Source organism: Lathamus discolor, chromosome 5 (genome assembly GCF_037157495.1).
Source record: "Lathamus discolor isolate bLatDis1 chromosome 5, bLatDis1.hap1, whole genome shotgun sequence".
Classification (NCBI taxonomy): Eukaryota; Metazoa; Chordata; class Aves; order Psittaciformes; family Psittacidae; genus Lathamus; species Lathamus discolor.
In genome coordinates this window covers 48,550,511-48,573,349 of record NC_088888.1, presented here as the reverse complement: position 1 = coordinate 48,573,349, position 22,839 = coordinate 48,550,511, and the positions used below count along the sequence as shown (strand labels likewise).

Genomic DNA, 22,839 nt, shown 5'->3' with positions numbered 1-22,839 from the left:
AAAATGTAATTCTGTGGTAATGAGCTGGTGACAACTTGAAGAAAAGAGTCTAAACATCCTGAAAACAATTCCAAACATGACTAAATATGAGAAGAAAACTTCTAATAACTGCCTCATGGGAATCAAGAGCAGCACATGCAAATACAAACATCATTTGTTTTCCAGACAAGAATATATATGTTATGATCCTCTTCCTTTTTTTTTTTCCTCCCTGAATATATATGTAGGTAAGTGTATATCTCTGTACCTGTTATTTGTCTCTCCAAATGACCTATATTTCATGCAGGAGCTAGCAGTTTTGTCATTGTTGGAAAAAACAGGAATTGAAGTCTTAGCCAACACCTGATGTGACCACAGGAGACATAAATGGATTAAAGCTCTGTAGTGATGATCTATCTGCCTGGAGATTTTTATGCTACAGTGTTTTGATTCAACAATTCACGAGACTTACGCTAGGCAACAATGCAGCAAAAATAACCAACTAATACAGAAGAATTTGCATTGTTTATTTTAGCAAATCATGAAATAATCAATATATTGTATACTAAGCGGAATCAAGCTGGTTTGTTATCTCTGAAACAATTCACTGTATTCCTAAGCAACATGACATAATCTTCTTCTCATGTTTCCCCTTACCAGTTTATGGCTTGGCCACCGAAGCTGGTATAAATTTCTTTCATTCCTGATATGTTAAGAGGCAAAGAATTTTATCTCAGTTTAAAGCACAATGAAGAACTGCAGCAGTAATGTTGAAGACTCCATAGTCTAAAAATGTAATTTCTTAGAATATGAATACTGGTTTTTGGACCTCAGGAACATAGTATCCTCTCTGTAGCCCTGTTCTATGTCCCAGACCTCTAGACCACTTGCAGTGAGCGTAGTTTCTGACAAAACCATGTCTGTTTTTACCTCCTGAGCAGAGAAAACAAGATTACAGAAACCAAACAACTGGCTTAAAAATTTCATACCAGTGCTAGACTTCAGAGACAGTTTGCTAGGGAGTTACTGTTGTATGTGTGTGAGTGAAACTGCTTGCATTTGCAGTCTTAGTTCAAAGCAAGTCAGGCTGTAAGACAGCTTGCCAGGGGTTGAATCCTAAGTGTTACCTGTTAATGGATAAGCAGGGCACTAACACTCAAATCCTGTTATTCAAGCGGTAATCACAAGTAAGTGTGTTTGTAGTGGAAACCTGAGACTCATCTGAGGCATTTGAATAGCATGTTATTAATGATCCCATTTTAAGGAAGTTCTTGCATAAAAGAATTACTAAGAGACCATGTGATGACTCATTAAACAGAAATTCAGATTTCATTTTGCTTTGTACAGCTTGTCTAGTGCCCATGTTTAATACTTCAGAGTTCTTCCAGAGTAATGGGAATTGGGGGAAGGCATATTTCAGAGTACACTGGCAATTTATTTCTTTTACCATAAGCAATTTTTGTCTCTGACAATTATGCTAGATGAATCTGATAACCATTCAGTAACACTGAGCTGGATTTTTACCACAGTAATTACTTTTGTTGTGGTTTGCTGCAGAAGATAATACAATACAGTGGGTGGCTATTCTGTGTCTTGAACATCCACACTATCTTCTCACCAAATATAGCCTTGAAAGCTTTTTATGGAGTCTGAGAGAACAGAAATATAGCTGAATGTCCTAAAAAGTAGAAAAACAAGAGCAACAAATAAATTTTGGGAAAAATAAATACTCAGTTGTACAAGCCTTTGTAGCAGAGACTGAGTTGGCCTTTATGGCTGCTGCAATATTAAAAGGAAAAATAATTCCAAGTGTTTAATGATCCAGGATCCCAGTCCTATCGTCTTCCCTATGGTAGCCTACAATAAACTCATTAAAAGCCTCTCCTCACCGTTCTGAAATTACCACTTAACACCAAGAGTGATATAATTTTTTATACCACTGTGTTACAAACCTATTTAACTTCCAAATACCTATGCCCACTGTCTTTGTAAGCACATGGATAAAGGGGAGGTTTATCAGGCTGCGTGAACATGTTTTGCTTTGTTTTGTTGCAGCAACGGAGCATACTCTTTGCAAGATTGATATAAGAAATTTTCACTCTTGTTGCCTGACTAGAGAGATAGAGTATCAATGCTTCCTGCTGATGAATGTGTGTGTTCAGCATAGCTGCACTCCAGAATTTGCTGATTGAGTTTACAGTTGAAAATCCAGTAACATCAGGTGTTTTTCCTCACATTGCTTCCTCTTATTCAGGAGATACAAAGCTTTTCACACTAGTTGGTTAAGTAAGCCTCACAGATTCAATATTAGTGCACGTTATGAAGCAAAGTTGGAGGGAGCTGCCTGGGGATAGCCAGTGAGTCAGCAGCAGGGCTGAAAACACTCAAGGAGCCCTCGGAGGTAATAGCTCTTATCCTTTTGACCACCAAACTGCAGTAAGTGCTTGCTTAAGTGCTCAGCTGCTGTTGAACCTTGAACTTTCAAGGACATCAGGATAGCAGATAAATGCTGAGTAGTCTGAGAGCAGACATCCATTTTTTCTTCAGCGGAGGGGAATTAGCAGCCAAAGGGTTAATGGTATTTGCTGGAAGACTGCAGCAATTGAATGCTCACTGCCTCAGCCCTGGGGCCTTTCTCTGAGGGTTTGCGGGAAAACAAGGCCAGGACTCTTTGAGAGAAGCTAAAAGGTTCAAATACAGAGGTTTCTTTTGCAGCACGGCAAAAAACAACTCTATTTTCATTTACATTGTTCAGGGAACTTTTATTCAGTTGCAGTTCCAGCTCTCTTGGTCATACTGCTGAGTGTTCAAGGCTAACAACTGGAAAGTCAGTGGTGGCCACCGTAGCTGGGTAGTGCCCTGATGCTGCCAGACAAGAGAAGGGATCCTGCAAGCCTCTGAGAACAGCCCTGCTTTATGCTGCTGGCAGAGAAATTTCCTTTATGAAGAAAAATCCTTTTCTTTCCTCTCCTTCATTCTTTGAAATAAGATTTGCTCAAAGCCCCTCCCAAGAGGTATGTCTGTGTTGAAAGGGCACTGGTCAAATATAAGCCCTTGAATATGGGAAAGCATAGGCACATGATGTTAATGGCATTACTTGCTGTGCTTTAAATTAATCACTTATGTATGTCTTTTGCAGAGCCAAGACTATGATGAACTGTCAGCCAGTATAAAGCAGAAAAAGGGCAGATTTTACAGCTGCCGTGTATGCCTGATATCAGCTTCTCTGGAAACATTCAAGGATATTTTTGGTTCAAGATTAAGAAGTCACCAGATAAATTATTAGCCAACCGAATCCTACTTATTTTACATATATGAGCAAACTACACTATTGAAACAATATTCTGCACTTAGGGCTGTCAGTGGATATTCACACATTGTTCTTAATGTGTTGTTTCTTTCCTAGAGCAATATTAGTTTAGATGTTTTAAACATGAACCTGATTTTACATCTTCATTTGCAGCCTGTTTTGCCCAATATTGACAAGATGTGAATTTTCTTCCCACCATGAAGCTGCAAGCCTGGATTCTCACTGTTTACCTATACTGTTGTGCAAATTATGCCATTATACTGGTCTAAAAAATGTCGATAAAGGAGTTTTAATGGTTTTGAGCCTGTGCAGACTGCTTGTAATAGACTAAATGCTGCCACAGGGTTGTCTTATGCAACAATTTTTGGAATCTGGTTCAGATTACCAGAAGAGTTGTTAATTTTAAATTTGTTTAGTTTAAAAAAAGAAATGCAAACACAGAGGAGACAATGCCTTAAAGCAGAGAAGAATGCCAGGTTGTTCTCATTTAAGAAAAACTTTTGTCCCTTCATCTCCACCTCCAGCTGGATCTCTGTGCAGAAAATTGCCAGCCACTTTAAAGGCACTAAAGGGGAAACCTTTGCTAAGACTGCCCCTCACCCCAGCTCCTGAATGTCTTTTGATAATACTCTGCAGCTTCCTAAAAATGCCTATATAAAAAAAAAAAAAAAAACAACCAAAAAAAACCCCTCACAAAGCAGAAGCAAAAGAATTCTCTTGAATGCTCCTGAATGACCTACTGTGCTGCACAAGGGAAGGACTAGCTGATTTTATCATGCGATGCTTTCCTTGCTCTTATCTTAGAACATTTAATGTCTCTTTTTTCCACCTACATATTGTTATGGTGATCCCTGGTTTCCTCCCCCTCCTTCACTTTTCCCTCCCCCTCCCCAGTGGCAGTAAAGCCAAAGGGAGAAGGAACCTTTAAGAAGTGGTGTAATTATTAACTAATTTTGATCTTGGGAAGGAGGGCAACCAAAGTATTTCCTGTTTCCTATAATTAAGGACTCAAGACTCAGTTCTGCCACACACACACACAGAGTTTATTTTTAATGTAGTCTCCATGGAATATAATCTGCTGATTTATTTCTATATCTTAGGCCAAATTCATAATTGGTGTAAACAGCTGTTACTCAACTGACAAGTCCTAAAATGTGGGTGAGGGAAAATGAGGTTATAAGGTTTCATCTGCTTACATCAGGAATGCATTTGTCCTGTTTGTTCTTCCCCTTCACCTCCTAGTGATCTTGGGAATAACAGCAGTGGAGGCAGAGGAGTCTTTGAGCTATACTGAAGCAGAACAATTTGGCCTTGCATACTCAAAAAAACTGGGCAATCTGTATATCCACGGGGCAGGTCATGGACACTTGGCTACAGATACTAAAGAGGAAAGATCCCATACATCCTGCTGGTAAAATTTCCTAACAGGGTTTAAGAGCTGCGTAAGGAATCTAAGTGCATAAATACTGGGGTGGAAAAATGAGATGCTATAATTTGGAATGACCTGAATAATTTCATTGGATGATTCCCATGCCAAGTTGTTGAACATACTATTGGAACTCAACAAATAGCCAGATGCATGTAGGTTTTTAGTGTATTTTATGTGACATCTGTCTTCCTGTGTGTCTAAATGCCTCGCCCTCCCTAGAACAGGTTGGCTGAACCATTTTTTGAACTTTCCTCATTTTTGATCCATTTTTGAACTGTTGATCATGTTTGAATGTGTTGCTATTGAGAGCTGTCACATCAATGTACACAGAACACCAATGCCTTCTGTCACAGTTAGACTTCCATTAATGCAGGTTTGGTACTGGAAAGAGTAAAGTGATACGGTTTTGAAAGTGGGTGCTAATGACTAGCAGACAAATGAGGACATGAGTGTGATTGTGAGCTCTCCTTTACCAGCTTCATTGTGTTTGACATCCCCACTTTCCATTTTCTGGGGCACTGAGGTTATAAAAAATAGCAACAAATAGTAGAAAATACCCTTCCCAGTCACCCTTCCTCAAAGAAGAGGCCTGAGAAGTGATAATAGACAATATCCACCTCTTGCTTTTCCATTTAAGGACTTCTATATTGTATTATATTTCATTTTATTGACACTAAAGTGTTTGTTTGCCTACTTGTGTTGCCTGCAAAGGAACATATTTCTAAGGTATACTCCCAAGAGGAGTCAGATTTGCTCAGCAGAACAAATCTGTTTGCAGTACATAAGTATTATTCCACTTTAGCAGCTCTTTTGCAACGGTACTTGTGACTTTGACTGTCACCTGCCCATATTTGAGCAGCTTCTTTTTACAGTATGTATATTCATTTTTTTGTAGCTCAAGTAATTAATTCTTCCTTACCCTCAAAACACTAGCTACTCATCAGTAAAACTTAGGCTGCTATGCCCCATTTAAACTCACACCATTTAAACAATATTGATTTCATAAAAAGCAGGAAAAGAAGTCTGAAAACAGCAAAACCAAAGTGGAGCTCAGTAACTGTGACTCAACAGCACTAAATTCTAGTGCAAATTTAAACCCCATCTTTTTGGTTGCAGCACAGGTGAATGAAGTGAATGACTAGTGCCAGCCTCAGTGTTTTAAGACAGAGTGATTAGAAAACTTTGGCTACATAGCTAGCAATTTCTTCACTAGATTTTAGGAGATCTAGGTTTGGGTTTCTATTTGGAGTTGATAAGCAATGCGACAGCCAAGGACATGACTTTATTGACGTGCTGTTGTCCTGTGACACAGACATGGTGATGTGGACATTCAGGGATGCTTCCAGCAGCTGCATTACTTTTGCAGCACAAACCTCAGCAGTGCTTGAAATAGAGACATTTTCAAGGTAACAGTGCCTGACAGATTTATTATGCAGCCATACCCTCAAATCAAAGGACTTGGCTACGTGGACCATTCTGAAAGTGAGGAGAAAGGACCACTTTGCTTCAGCTGTCTGCTTATTGAATGCTGGAAGATTAACTCTGCGGAATTAATCTTGCTATATTGTAAAAGAAGAGTTTCACCAGTTACAACCCATGGATTCTTTCCCAAACCAAGGGTATTCACTAATACCTTATTCTTCATAGGTTACCTTTGTAGGCCATTTAGCCTGTGCGCTTGTGGTGATCACAGGTTGGTAATGATAATTTTGGAAAACGTGTATCTGATTCCTTCCCTTATCTGCATACCTTCTCAGGAGTCTGGTGTAGGGAACCACTGGGGCCTCACTGCAGAGCTACCTTGAGGCTGTTTTTATTAGGCTAAATTTAGTTACTCCACCCAGGGTGGTGTGCAGGGTGCATGCCCTGTCTGTCATGGGAGGAGTAAGGACACAGCCAAGGGAAAAGGAACGGCAGGGAAAGCTTTAGAAAGTCATGCTTTGTGGGGAAATGGAAAGGGAAGGAGCAGCAGTGCTGCATCTGGGGCATCTGCCACTTCCTCCTGCTCCCTGCTTCTTACTTTGGCAGCAGCAGCAACAGCCAGACTATTTTTGTGGGGAGAAAAAAAGAAAGGACAGTTGTGCCCTGGCATTTGTGTCTCCACCTACAGCTGCCTCCTTTGTGTGTAGCTATAGCTGCATACACACAAACAGAACAATGTGCAGCTAGGTACTGCTGGCTGAATCCTGTGCCACCTGTGCGCTGAACCCACACCACCCAGCAGACAGGATGTTTTAATCCCATGTTAGCCACTCCTTGGTTTCCTCTGTACTTACTTTCTCAAGGTGGATCTAGCTTGTAGTCTGTTCTATACGGGGAATTTGTACGAGCTTTACATGTGCAGATAACTTGGGCATCCCGCTCTAAGCTCAGCTCTCTTTGATACATGTACTCATGCAAACCTGTTTTGCCCATTCTGGGGATATTTGAGCAAGGAAGCAGAACCGCATTTTCTGAGGGAAATGATACAGCTGTTCACCACTAAGGCTGGAGCTTAAAGGAACGGTGTTATATACCGTTAATTCATTCCATTTACAAGATATTTTCTTCTTTTCTAGTGTTAAAAGAATATGGGTTAAAGTGTGGTCCTGCTATAAAATAACCATGGAGACTATATATGTATATTTTGTTTATGTGGGTTTTTTAAGCAAACTATAAAATGAGATAAAAAGAAAATATAATTTTGTTGTGAATAGTTTTCCGCCATGCAGAATAATGAATTATGTCTTCCAAAATTAAATGGAGCCTTCGAACTGCTTCATCTTTGTCCTTGAAACTTCTGAAAAGCTTGTATCAAGGTCTACAGGAAACTTTTTTCCCCCTTCTTTGCAGCTGAGCTTCTTAGAATCTCATACACATTTTTCTATTTTTACTTTCTGACCTGGGCCCATTTCCAAATGCAAAGCTGAGGAATTCCTGCACTCCTACATATGTGAGACCCAGACTGAACTCACAGAGCTGGCCAGTTTACCCCCCTTTTCCTCCCAGACAGCCTACTTTCATCACAGTGCACAATTGAAATTGGAGACCACTTCGGTTTCCTTACTTTGAAAATGCTCAGAAAGAACCTTTGCAAGTCCTAATGAAAGGCTGCAGAGAGGAGCTGAAATTAAGTCAGCAGAATTCACAATTTGTCTTGGATAAGAGCCTAATTCAGTTTATAATGCAAAGTCTACGCTGCAGTCCCAGCACCAGGTAGGTTTGGGCTGTCCTTCCTGTGCCTGTGCTGTCTTAAGAGCTGTAGAGTGCTTTCGTGTATTTTCACCACTCTGTAAAACTCTGGTGCAGTGGTAAGTTCCCCTCTTTCTCTCTTATTGGAGGAAGAAAGATGTTGTCATTGTCTTTTCCCTTGAAAGGGATGACGAGCTTGATCTACAAGCTGGGCTGGCATGGGGGAGGAAGGAAAACAGAGCTCCCTTCCCCCAGCTGCTGTTTGTCTGACGCAGAGCTTGTACTTCAGTTGTTATCAGCTGCTCTGGTAAGATCACAATGTGCTGGAATTGCTTAGAAGGTTAAAATATGTTGACTGAATTTTCTTCAGCTACCAATGCAAAAGGCTAGCTAATAGCATCGCCAGCTGTCAAAAGCAGCCAGACCTTGCATTTCTCATGGTAATGAAACACACCAGAGTTTTTCATGGCTTATATACATCATGATACCTATGCTGTGTGTGTCACGTCAGGGATAAGAACAATGGGCATGCCAGTCAATAGATCCATCAGGGCTTGCAAACAAACACACAAAATTGCCTCTTTCTGTGAATTATTTGTTTTGTATTGATTTGTGATGTATAGAGGGAGATGAGGACTTTTAATTTTGGAGCTTTTTCTCCTAGTCTGTCTCCCATGATTCTCAGCTTCTGTAACAGATACCCTGCTGATTGCCTTGGTGACTTCCTGACTGTCTTCAAATCCCATTTCAAGAGCTATCTTTTCTCTGTGGCCTCTGACTTGTATGTCTGTATAATAAAACAATCAAATGGTACTCCCTAATCCTTCCAGTTTCTTATGGTAAGTTCTTCTCTCTAAAATGCTCTTTTCTTGTGTCTCAGCACCTCTGGATATTTAAAAATAGACTTTACACAGCCATAAACCCCTTTCCCTGGAAAGTTCAGCTGTGGGGCATTCATACATGTTGTAGGAGACCTCAGCTGACATACTTTTGCCAAAGGTGATTTGAAATGCTATCTCATCTGCCAGGAAAGTGCCTTGACATGCATGCTAGTCTGTGATGTGTTTTGTTCTATAGTCCTGTTGACAGCACTGTACAATTTTTGGAGACACATGTTGAACTGGGGCTACATCCAGAAATATCAGTGTCTAGGCAAGAAAGCTCTTAATAGAATTTAAAGGACCAAGTACTTAAGCCAGCTTAATTCATATTTAAAGCCACTCCTATAAATCCATATTCATATTCAAGGCAAATATAGCCTGAAGGACCATCTTGTCTTTCTAATGTCTCTTCTACCCCAGGATACCTTACAGGACAGTCAGTGGGTAAGATATTTCCTTGGCAGATGAAACATATGCCTTCAAATCAGCTTGTGCTGAGGAGGGATTTTAAACTGAGTTTTGCTCAGCCTCCATAAAATCCCTAGTAGCCAGTCTACTGTGAAAAAAGAAGTCACTTCTGCTGCTTCCTGCAGTACTAGTGTGCATTTAGCCCTTTATTTCATTTGTGTTTATTGCATGTGCCTGTAAATGAAGTGTTTCAGAAATGTCAGAACAGTTCACTTAGACTTTCCACTTTCTTTTTCTTTGGTTGAAAGTATTGGGCAAAACATAACCTTTGCTATCAAGTAATTTTGGCTTTCCTGGAACAGCTTATTAAGAATACATGCCCAGTTTTACCAAGAAACTGTAGTCATAAACAATGAAAAAAACCCACAGCAACAACATCTACAGCAACAAAATCCTGCCAGTGGTCGATGATGAAATTTCATCATCATCTCAGCAAAATGCTCTTCTTGCTTTGAGGAAGGCTACCCTGGCTTTGTCACAGAAAGGCTCTCAATAGTTCAGTTAGCGATATTGGTTCAAATCCTGCTGGTGCTGGGATCCGCCTTTGTTTGCCTGAGGCAAATACATTGATTTTGGCCTTTGTTTACTCTAAAAGTACTTGCATAGAGAAAAAAATTTTGGTTGTCCTTATTGTGATCAGCATAGATCAAAGTGTTCTTTACCCAAATTACCCGTTCTTATCAGGTGAAGTATAACTCATGAGAGTTTCCTTGAGGATACAATTCTATGGCAGCCAGGTCTTACTCTTTTAAAGTGATGTATGCATGTATCATAATATTAAACTGCTTTGGACCAAAATCCTTCATGTAAATATGAAACATTATTTTTGTATTTAAGCTGCCTAATGAGATGATTCTGGAGTTAATACAGAGGTGCAGATGTTCTGTGGTGCATACAAAGCCTGGGCAAACAGGAGAACAAGTGCTTTCTGCAGTACTCTTGGGCAGCATTGTCTGAAGTTCACAGACATTCACAGTGAAGAACTGAATCATAAACTCTTGTGTGAGATTCCAAGGGGGAAAGAGAAACTGTATCTGCTGTTCTTTAGAGATTCAATTAGATATTCTTTTTGGGAGACCAAGATTTCTAGGCCTCTTATAAATAGAAGGCCGCATCTCAGCTTGATTACTTCAAAACAGCTTCCTGCAACCTCCCACTAGGAAGATGAGCAATTAGTATAATCACAGCAATAAGTCAAAGATACTTAATGCTGATACTTGCGTAACAACTTTTCTTTTCCTGGTTCTCTGCTGAGTTGTAGGCAAAGAACAGTTTAATACATGTTCTGATTGCTGAAAACACACTGTCTGACAGGTCTTTTCTCACTGTAGTTAATTTGATGCCAAGAAATGGTCCAACAAAATTGCAGGGTGCTGTGGCTTAGGTGGAGGCCTTTTAATATGAAGTACCATCATGCAGATGGAAGTGTTGCGAACAAAATGGAAAGCGAAGATCCTCATTGTAAGTAAATCTGCTAGTAATAAAGGTGCCATGGGAGAACATTCCACCTCATTTTCCATCAGGAACATTCCAGTAGCCCAAAGTCAGGAAATAGAAACATGTTTTTGAAAAACATGAAAAAAGGAATGAATTAGCCCCCTCTTTTGGCTAATTGGGAAACAGTAGTAGGAATTGATCAAATTTCAGATCCTGAAAGTACTCTTCCTCTCACCTATGTGTCTGTTATGCTGTCAGATATAATTTTATGCACATAGATGCTGGGCCTCCATTGTAAGTAGGTGCCATATCTAAACATAGGTCTCCTGGTTAAGCAAAGATTTTGGGGTTTAGTATCTAAGCTTCATGTCTACAAACACTCTCTGCATCTAGTAGTTCTACAGCTGATCCCATTTGCTAGCACAGGAATCTCTGAAATGTGTGCAAGATCTTCGCAGCACAGAAACACAGGAGTAAATTAACTGTGGGAAGAATCTCCTGGAGAATTGTGAGTTTGGAGGGACATTCTGTCACTACATAGTAAGGCACAATTTCGTATAACATTTTTTTAAAGGTTTTGAGGACAAATATCTGTTTTTGAAAACAAGAGGATTTTTACATTAAACCCACTGCTTCCTGCTTCTACAAAATGACATGGGTTGGTGACAAAATTTAGCTATGACAGAAGCTATTAATGCTTACTTCTGATTTCTAGAAGTACTGCTAATTTTCTGTAAGTAATAAAACCAGTATGGTAGGGCTATTATTCTGCCTCTCTAGTGAAACTAGTTTGAAAAACCTAGCAGAAAATTTTGGGGAAAAATAGACTTCTAATTAAATTCTTCCAAAATTTTAAAAAGATTAAATCCTGAAAGTGTTTAAAAATTTTCCTCTTCAGAAAGAGAAAAGAATCCTCGTATTAACCAGAACATTAAATTGTCTTTAAATGTGTATGAATGTGCCTGTATGTAGTGTGAAACTCCCAAAAGCCAGATGCTGTCAAATGCTAATTGAAACTGAATAGTTGAGTTATATAGAAAACATAGATGCATATAACAACACTTTTGCTTTTACTTTTCATAATATTTTTATTCAAAAAGCCATTTCTGCAGATACGCATTGATCTATGTGCACTTAGCTACTGTTTAAGCACTTAGATAAAATAGATGTTTCCTGGAAAGGGAAATTTTTTGTTTATTTGAATTTTGGATTGTCACCAAAGTTATCAGTGATAATTTCATCTCCCATGTCCTCATCTAGTTGTGTTGGATCAAGAAGTTATCACCTCCAGTCCTTTTACTCTTTCCAGAGAGACTACCCTTTGATCTGACAGCTGAATTCATGTGTGTCAGTCAAAAGGAGCGAGGTTATTGAAGAACCAGTATTTGTACTGTCTAAAGTAACATGCCATTTTGTCTGAAGCAGAAAAAAGCAGGAGCTCCAGCAAGAGACTAGAGGTGGTTAACTTGGAAAGCGGGGGGTTGCCAGTAATGCTGTTAACCTAACTCAGACTTCCTGACTTTATCTATTTACTAAGTAAAGCAAATAAATTATAGTTTAACAGGCTTATTGTCACACTATGATCAGTAACACATTTGGTCTTCATCCTTTCCTCCTTTTCCTCTCCCCTCTCCTCAGAGCTTTTTGAAGCTATTTTCCTGGATCCAGCTCTGCAAATGTCTTTCTTTTTTTTTTTTTTTTTTTTTTTTCTGGGATATCCAGAACTCTTGTTATCACCTGGCTGTTTTTCTTGGTTCTTGTTTCTGCAGTTTCATAACTCAGCTTTCTGACTGAACTTTGCAGGGAGAGGGATAAAACCCAAAGAATTCCTAACTTTGTGGTTTTGGAAAAGTGGAGAATCTTCAAGACTTTGCTCCTAGGCAGGTGACACAGCTTGCAGTAGTTACCTTGAAATCTGTAACCACGCTAATGGAAGCCCAAAAAACATTGAACCAGTTTACTTACTGCAGGGTTGCAACATCAGCTCTCATGCTTACCACTTGGTGATACTCAGGTATTCTCCTGCTGACAACTGGAGATGTGTCATTTGAGATGGGACAAAGGTATGTACTTTTTATAGTGTTGTATAGGCTGCTCTACATGTCAGGGATTAAGAAGGCTGTTACAGGTCAGTCTAATCCATACATGTCCATACTACCCCTTTGTGCTATGTGTGTAGGCTTGACAGTGAAGAGACCCTTCACTGGATGAGGGGAGAACTCTAATGAGAGTGTTGCCAGGTTTTTGAACCTGCAGACATCATACTGCGGGTAACTGCAAATTCCTTCACTTACTTCTCCCATCACATCACTGTATGCTATAAGGTCTAAAACTTATTTAATGATATCAAGATCCTTTCATATTTTATATCAGCTCTTGCAAACCTTTAGGTGAAGGGTCTGCAGGACTTTTGAAGCTTGGCAGCTCTGTGTAAGGTCTGTGACATCCCTCCCTCGCTCATTTGCTGGCGCTGGCATGGTGGGAAAGTTCAGCAGCATTTTGCTAATGCTGCAGGATTTTTTGAGGTGTCTGGAGGAAGTACTGAACCACAAGATCAATAATAGGTTTCCTTGGCCCTTTGTTCCATGGTTAGACACACCAGTGTCAGATGCATCTTCCTGTATCACTTTGCAGGGGAAGATTCCTTTTTATTTGATGAAACTAATTAAATGCCCAACATATTTCTGAGTTAAACAGATGTTCCTTTCTAATATAAAAAGAATTGAATAGCATGATAGTGTGTGCAGCTCAAATGCTTGTGCTTTTCCTGCCCCCCCCTCCCCCCCCCCCCCCCCCCAACTTGGTAGTGTTATTTAAGACGTATTCTTCCTACCTTGCATAGAACAGACTAACCTGTAACCATCAAGGTCCTGGCTATTGCTGAGGACTTCTTCATTCAAAATATGTGAAAGGACTCAGTGAAATACTGACCTATAATGGCCTGCACCTGATACCTTCCAAGTTAGCGAGGACTTTACTAGAAATTCCCTTGAGCTTTATTTTGGTCATATGGGTGCTAGTTCATTGGGACACTCAAACATGCTTAGACATAATTAATTCATGACACAGCAGGTGAAGCTAAATATCTGTTTAAAAATGGGGGTTTGATAAGGGATAAATAAACTTTCTGCTTGAAGAGGAAGCCAAACTGGGGGTAGAGAGGAGGCAGAATGAAGTTTTCAGTCCTGATGAAGAGATCTATTTCTCTGTACCAGAAACTTTTACAGAAGGATATATGCAGTCTAATGGCTGGCCTGCAGTGAAATGGTTATGGACCATAACAGTTGGAAGAACCCTAGCAGTGGCCTCCTTATGACAGAAGTATTCCTTCCAGAAGTAGGTTCAGAGGTACAATAGGGATGTGGCTTTAACAGCTTGATATCTTTAGCAACCCCTAAGACTGTGAATCAAAATATGAGAGTGGAGTCTATCAGTTTTTCCTCCTTTGGTAAGTTGCAATTTCTCTGATAAATTTGTCTCCATTCTGCACGTGCTGGGCACAGTACAGCTCTATGCTCCTGCTGCTGACACTGATCCAACATGAGCTGGAGGGTATATAATCCAAGGCTTTTCTACAGGTCTGTGGTTAGATAGTCCCTCATAGATGTCATTTGTTCCTCCTGCCTTCATGGGTAGAGAAAAAAGAATCTTAGAATAGCAATTCTCCCACAGAAAAAGACCAGAATCTTCTGCAGCAGTGTTTTTTGTAGACTCTTTGCTGCAGAGAGGGCATAGGACACCTGCTCTCAGTTTTGCACACTCACTGTTCAGCAGGAGAAGCAACACACCCTGCATGGTGCTTGGAAGGCCTTTTGAATAGGAGCAGAAGAATTACAGATTCCCTCAACCTTCGTTGGCATTTTCATTTAAACTACTACTGGTGGGGATGTAGAAGGGCAGTGTTCTTTCTGTAGCCCCGTAATGTCTCCAATTTGTTAAAAGATTCTATCAGAAGCCTTGCAGATCCCTGATTTAGTTTCTTCCAGAAATATGTTTTTTTTTTATTCCAAGCTGTATAATCAGTGTGTTGAATTCAGTGAAAAGACATGGCGTGTAAAGTTCTTGTACTTGCACTTTTAACTGAATGCATCATAATTTAGCTGTACATTAATTAGCCTGTGAAGAGCTGTCATTTTATCCATGCTATCCTACTTTTTTGTGGATTTACCTCTTGTTGCAGTTTGCATTAGTGCATACTCCAAAACAAGCAGGATTAGGAACAGCAGATATCAGCTGCTCTCAAGCACACAGCTACTGCCCCTGCCCAGAAAAACACATACTCTCATATGAATAGAGTGGGTGGGAAGGGCTAGGGGTGCTATGCTTCCCCCCAGTCAAATTTTGCTTTTATTCATTTGCCTCTTGCACCTATGTGCTAAGAAGAGGTCAAGGCTGTGCCTATGCACTATATCCTGCTCCCTTGTCTGCCTTGCAGTCTTGTACAAGAAGGCCACCCCTGACACATATTCCAGCCTTGCTGTCATCCATCACCTGAAATATTGCAGAGCACTATGCAGTATAAAGGGAAGGACTCGGATGAATCCGCAGCTGTATAATCTAAACACTTGGCTTTGCCCATCTTTTATTCGGGTGGGTATTTTTGTAAACATGGACAATTTCACTAAGTTTAGTAAAATGGAATAATAGAAAGAGGGTATGGAGAAAAAACCATGCAGAGTAACAAAGGAAAAATGTTACTACATAAGAATGACTTGAGGTCTTTAGTTTTCAAAAGCTTGAGCACTGCATTCCTGTAAAACAAATAGGCCTTGAATAGAAAGGGTAAGAGGAGGTTCTGAGACATGGTTAATGCGTGACCATGGTGCCTAGAGGTCAGAGTCAAATGGCAGGTAACAGAAAAAAGGCATCTATACTCCTTTTTTTTTATACTGTGAAAAGTAATGCATTTCTGGAGCACAGGTACTTGCTTGAATTCATTATCACGAGAAGCTTCACAGTAAGGCAGGATGTAAATTTGATGCTGTAAGCCAGGCCATGAAAAGACATGACTGATAAAGGACAGATTATTTTTACATTCAAGGTCAAGTGGCATTTAAAGAGCCATTTTGCAGACACAGTGGAAAATTACAGAAGCAGAATTTTTGTTGGCCACTTCATCCTTTTTAGCTCTACAGCAATACTGGAAAGAGGTGAAAAAATCAGTCCGTGCTTATGGCTGTTCTGTCCTGTCAGTATTTTTGGCTCATGTTACAGGTCTGCCATTTTCTGTGTAATTATTTTAAAGCCTGAGTTTTGTGGGATGTTGAATGTGGAGATTTGTTCACTCAAAGTTCAAACCGTGTTCTTTCATGATGCATGAGTGGCAGTGGAAAGCTTAACTCTCAGCCCCTTCCCTGGGCACTGAAGTATTTCTCAACACTGATCTGAGAGACTTTCTCACAGAAAGATATGTTCAGGCTCCCTGCTCTCCCAGTCCATGATCTTTCAGCTAAGACTGCCAGCAAATGATTGCTGAACCCTTGCCAGACAGCAGTAACTTTCAGTCCCCAGTTTACAATAATACAAAATCAGTATTCTGCTGTCAACCCCTGGTTTATAATAATGCAAAATCGGTGTTCTGTTGCTGGGAATGTCTTATTCATTATGGGCCACATCCAAATCACTTGAATGTGAAGCTGTGGTGATGCACATCAGCTAATGTGCCAGAAATTACCTCGTAAAGGTGCAATTTGCCATACAGGCAACATGTAATTTATGAAGTCTCCTTTTCAGACCAAAATGCAGGTTGGGTTATTCTGAGAAGGCTAAGAAAGATAAACTCTCAACCAACAACAAAACACGAAGGGAAATAGGCACTTAATTCTATAAGACAACACTGAAAAATCCCATCTGTTAATGCTTAAAACAATATATCTTCATAAAAGAAAAATGCATTCAAACAGCTAGTTCTGTCTGTGCCATATTTTTCATTTTGCCTCTCACAGTCCTTTTACTTACTTTCTGGAAAGATACGGGGTTGATATGCAAGGTCAGGACTGGCCTTAGCCATCCATGCAGTAGAGATTCTGTTCCCACTCCCACTAGAGTCTTTTTAGTATACATTCAGTTAACCTCATTTAAGTACTGGCTATGCAATAACATGTAGGCAGCAGAAGAGTTCCTCTAGTTGTTTATCACTCCAGCATCAGATGAGAATAAATACAGAGCATGACCTGACCTTCCAGGGCACTGGCCTAAATCTAGGAATGTAGAGACTGGAGTTTTTCTGTGTTTGTAGCTGTCACTGATTTGATGAGAAAGCTGCCTGAATGCTTAACAAAATAGTGCAACAACAGATAGGATTTTCCCAACATTATTTAACATGGATGCATTGTTATGCACATGCAGGCATTGGCATACATGCTGTATTATGTTGTTTGAAACTTATAAAGGCTTTTGTGGAAAAAAAGCAGTATCAGACTTTGATATAAGAATGTATAACAGGGAAACATGCAGTAGGCTGGATTATATTTATGCTTGTAGTAAATCAATTGACTTCAATGACCCTCTGTAAATGGACGTTCAGCCACTTATGAATTATAGATATACCTGTTACTTTATATCTACTCATAAACATTTGCTTAAAATGATTTAACATATGATTTTGCTTTACAATTTGTAGACATACAGAAGTTTCTGGTTATGAAAGGTGTCCAAAAGCAGTAATATTTTAATGTCTATACTTTTTCCAGGCATGTGTAATGTGATTGCTTCCTTGTAAGTTGCACTCTTATTATATAATGGGAAAATAGTTTTGGTGTTCCCTCATAACCATATGGGGAACATTTTAGGATATGCAATACAGAGGGCACATCTCTCTGTGGAAACACAACCACATACTTTAGTTCATGACACAGTTTACTGCCAGTGGGTCCAATACTAATTGAAATGCTATACACTTAGAGCTGCATCCTTCCTGCCTTTTTTTTTTTCCTTAAAAAAACTAACCCAGTCCACCAGCTGGAGTGGAAATATGATTTGAATACCCCAGAAAAAAAAAAAAAAGAATAAAAATAGATTAAACAGCGTGTTCCAAGATTCTTTGTATTTTGTCCTTTGCTAGCTCTGTCTCAATGTTAAACAGGTTCAAGTACAAAGGAAGAATCAGGCTTACTGTAGTCCCTTAATACACAAGAAGTGTATTGGGCAAAACCAGAAAATACACATAATAATATCAACAGCAAAAGTGTTTGTACAGTGCTAAGCTTTATGTCAGGCTGTATTGGTTTTCAGATGTTAGCACTTCCAGCAGGCTAGATTCCCTGCTGGTTGTAGCGTAATGAAGTTTACATAAAGCAGGAAGTTAAATTTATTTCCATACCAAAAGACAGTGGGTTGAGAAAAATGTAAAGTCACTAAAATAATAATGAAACAGAATGGGTGGAAGAACAGCCCCCTGCAGCAGGCCATGTTAATTACCCTTGCAGCTGGGAGATCAATTTGCATATACATTCTTTGAAGCCTGTCAGGTATGAATTGAACCACTGAACTGTTACATTTGATAATCTAGCTCTCCAAAGCATTTTTGCTAAAGATGTTATGTTTCATAGGACTAGTTATTTTTCTATCTCAAAGTAAAGAGCTGTACTTAATTTGTTCCTGTATAAACAATTCTATGTTTGTGACTTCCTGGAGCACCAGGTTAGCAACATAATCTCATCAAAAGCATCAGTACTGCTGATTAAACACAAAAGAGATATAGTCGCATAGCCTTGACAACCAGTGAAAGCAAGGAAATTAAAACTTAAAGCTAGTGGTGACAGGCATGACTCAGGGGATAGTTAATGAGATATGGAGCTTTTCAGCTCCAGGACACATATACCATTATGTTCTGTACTAGTGGTGACAAAATTGTTGCTGTTTGATGGCTGCTTCATGGCCTGAATGAACCTGGTGTGTGGTCCCAGGAACTTTGCAAGTCCATTTGTTTTGTACCATCCATTACTGTAGCATCTTGATGCCCATGCTGCAAAATTGTTTGCAGTGAATGGTAGCAGTTTACCACCTGTTGGCAGCAGTTTCAAGGGAGCATCTGAGATTTATAGGCTGTTGGAAAACCTGTTTCTCTGTCTGGGTAATCCAGAGTAGCTCGACTGAAACCAGTAGAGCCCTGGGATTCCACAAAACAAAACCAGTGCAAAGGGAGAAACTGTGTGTGAAAAAGAATTTTACGCAGGAATGGGATATAAACTGAAACTTGCTTGTTCTCATTTAACAAAACTACAAGAATTGTGTGCAACAGATTTCATACAACTCGCATGATCTCACTTTTTCTGAAATATTTAAAAACCACAATAAACCAAACATCCATCTCCCCATCTCTCTCCCCCAGCAAACAAGCAACATAAGAAGCAGTACCTTATCTGAGCTTCAGAAAAACATATGGTCCTTAAAACATTCTTTTCAACACAAATGAACCCTCATGCTTCAGATATTTCTCAGCATTGGACCAAGAGTAACACTTATTTAATAATAATTGCAGATGATATTGATGTAGGACAAATCACAGAATCACAGAATCACAGAATCCCAAGGGTTGGAAGGGACCTAAAAAGATCATCTAGTCCAACCCCCCTGCAAGAGCAGGGTAACCTACAGTACATCACAGAGGAACTTGTCCAGGCGGGCCTTGAATATCTCCAGTGTAGGAGACTCCACAACCCCCCTGGGCAACCTGTTCCAGTGCTCTGTCACTCTTACAGTAAAGAAGTTCTTCCTGATGTTAACGTGGAACTTCCTATGTTCCAGTTTACACCCATTGCCCCTTGTCCTATCACTGGATATCACTGAAAAAAGCCTAACTCCATCATCCTGACACCTACCCTTCACATATTTGTAAACATTGATGAGGTCACCCCTCAGTCTCCTCTTTTGCAAGCTAAAGAGACCCAGCTCCCTCAGCCTCTCCTCATAAGGGAGATGTTCCACTCCCTTAATCATCTTTGTGGCTCTGCGCTGGACTCCTTCAAGCAATTCCCTGTCCTTCTTGAACAGAGGGGCCCAGAACTGGACGCAATATTCCAGATGCGGCCTCACCAAGCTCCATTAATACTGATAAAGAGCCTTTGGAAGAAGATTTTTTAGTGTGAGATGTCCCTGCCCATGGCAGGGGGATTGGAACTAGATGATCTTAAGGTCCTTTCCAACCCTAACTGTTCTATGATTCTAAGATTGAGAACCCTAGCACATACAATTCTATTGCCAGAACTAGTGCAGGGGACTTGGACTCTGGAGCTATTAACAGTGCTACTTACTTAATTTTGTGAGGTTGTTTCTTTGTGTGGATGTTTTGCCTTAGTTTCTTTCTATTTGGTGAGAAGTTTTATATAGAATTCCTTCCCTGCCTGTCTTCATTGACATAACAGAACATCCTGGGAGGTTATTGCTTTCTCATTTCTGAATGTAAAGAGTTAGACTTGCCAAAGATGGGCAGGGCAGGGCATGTGGTAGGGTAAATGGAGAATACAGTAAATTAGTGTGTTCAGATTGCTTTGATTTAATAACCCTAAACTTCCATCACCCATTTGACACACTTTTCTGGAAGATTTCTTCTGAAGGTCCAAGAGAAATGCTTTGTAATATTTAAGCATTGTTGAACCCAAGGCAAACTTCTGTGGTCTTCTGTGAACCTTGTTGGCTAACAAATCTAGTTCATGCATCTGGTTGTTACTGTCAGTGAGAGAGGCTCAGTTAGGTTTCCTCTCTTCATTAGCCATGTGAGTATCACTGAGAAAATTGGACATTTGAGGGCCCCTGTTTGATCTAGGATTGAAAAGAGAGATTGATACCCAGGTCTCACAGCAACTAGATGGAGTTGCATACCCATGGTAGAAACTTAAAAAATATTACCAGAAGTCAGCTATGAATTGGAATAATTTTATCTGACAGGGAGGACTGGTAGGGGAGCAAGTAAAATAATGGAGTTTTTCTTTGGAGAGAGAGTGAGAAGGTTTTCTTATTATCTACACCTTTCTACATAAGTATTACTGTATTTCCTCACTTGTATGCAGCCTTTCAAAATAAAAGAGCTAGCTGATATAATTTTAATACTCTTTAATATAACAAATCTCTTGCATGAAAGATGTTTATTTAATGATCATATATTAAAGATAAGTGTATTCCTTTCTTTTCCTGGCAAATAAAACTCTCCAGGTCTAAAATGAACTGCAAGTAGTTGTAATGCAAACCATGCCTAGAAAAATAAACTCCTTCTGTATTATCTTAAGCTCTTTAAGATTTAATAAAGTCGTACATTCATTGATCAAATATGCAAAGGGTGTAGTGCAAGCACAGCATTCAATTCATAAGAGGGAGAAAGTTTTATACAGCAGAAATCTTACCTTACAATGGAAGTGGAGGTAATTATAAGCACTGAACTTTTTTTAAATCTTTTTGAAAAATGTCCAGTGAATGCAATAGTCCATATAGAACATCTAAGATGAAGAAATATGTTTTTCTTTCCATTTTCCTTTATTTTAGCAAGAATAGCAAAATGAAAGCAGGATGAATATAGCGGAAGCACAGCATGTATTTAAAAATTATTTTCTGGTTAAACAGGTTTTTGAAATTTCCATTGTTTATTTCCATCTTTAAAGATATTCCTTGTTGAATTCTTGTGCTGATTCCACCTGGAGTTTCCTGTCTGAAAACACCACATGCTTTTCTCTCTGCTTTCTTAGGGTCAGTCTTGACTATCCAGCAGTTACTTCATCCTATAATGCTTTTCAGGTTTACTCACCTGTTGACGTTTTTTCATTGTATGTCATTTATACTGTGTTTCTCAGCAATATTGCTCATGGTTTTTTATGGCTGGATTTCAACTATCTGTAATCGGACTGATTTTTTTGTAAAACACCATCAGGTAGGCCACTGCATAAGACATGCTAAATTAATCATCTGATCAATAGTGTGATGAGTAAACACTCAATGATTCTATGAGTATCATAACTGGAATGATCTACAAAAAAGTTAATGTGCATAAGCTAAAAAAAATGTAGAAAACACAAAGTTTTGTCTTCAGAAAGGTTTCTTAGCTGAAAAGGTTCCTTCCATTTAGCTATAGAATCATAGAATCATAGAATAATTAGGGTTGGAAAGGACCTCAAAATCATCTAGTTCCAATGCTCCTGCCATGGGCAAGGACATCTCACACTAAACCATCTCACCCAAGGCTTCATCCAACCTGGCCTTGAACACTGCCAGGGATGGAGCATTCACAACCTCCCTGGGCAACCCATTCTGGTGCCTCACCACCCTAACAGGAAAGAATTTCCTCCTTATATCCAATCTAAACTTCCCCTGTTTAAGTTTTAACCCATTACCCCTTGTCCTGTCACTACAGTCCCTAATGAAGAGTCCCTCCCTAGCGTCCCTATAGGCCCCCTTCAGGTACTGGAAGGCTCCTTTCTTGTATGCTGAAGATTAACTAGAGGACATGAATCCCAAGGGGATGTATGAAATACAGCACATGTCAGATTCTGAGGTGAAGAGTTTAAGAAAAGTGTCAAGTTTTTCTGATATTACTATAAAATCTGGAAAAAGATGAAATAAAACAATCAGCTGAAAGGTTTATTTATTTGTTTCAAGTTACATTGACAAGGCACACAGAGAATGTTAAGAAGCTGCATTTAAGAAGCATTAGCAAGTAACCTTTACCAAGGGGAATTCAGAAAAAGGGAGGTCATCTGAAAACAAGACGACCTTGATAGCAAATCGTGAGACTTTGTTGAGTTCTTTCTTTCCCTGGTGGTGACTACTTGTACTGTTGTTTATCCTCCAGGCCACAGCTGCTTTATCAAGGACATTTTCAGACTGACTTGTGGGTGGGCTGGTACAATAATAATAATGATGATGATAATAGTGAGTATCTCTGCATTCTCTGCCTGCCCTGTGTATTCTGAGCAAATACCATTATCTTTCAGGCCCAGATAATTTCTGCCTATCTTTTAACTATAAAATGGTATTAATTTATAAATTAATTTTACACTGTCACTGAAAATGTTGAAGAGGGACCACCTGACACCCCTTTCCATATCACTATTTGTTGACCACTAACTAGTGGTTGTAGTGGTGAAAAGTACTGGCCACTTTCTAGCTTGCCTTTTTGTCAGCTGGTGCAAACATCCTAGGACTTAGGTTTATAGCTGTATTGTTAGGGTTGTACA

At 39.5% G+C, this 22,839-nt stretch overlaps 1 long non-coding RNA gene across 3 annotated transcripts in view; it reads left to right on the top strand.

Annotated features, from left to right (window-relative positions):
- The first annotated feature begins 7,707 nt into the window (after window positions 1–7,707).
- Window positions 7,708–22,839, top strand: part of LOC136014314 (uncharacterized) — an 84,475-nt gene continuing 69,343 nt past the window's right edge. For all 3 annotated transcript variants that reach the window (XR_010612627.1, XR_010612625.1, XR_010612626.1), the window contains exon 1: window positions 7,708–7,913. This is a non-coding gene — a long non-coding RNA (uncharacterized LOC136014314). The remainder of the gene's footprint in view (window positions 7,914–22,839) is intronic.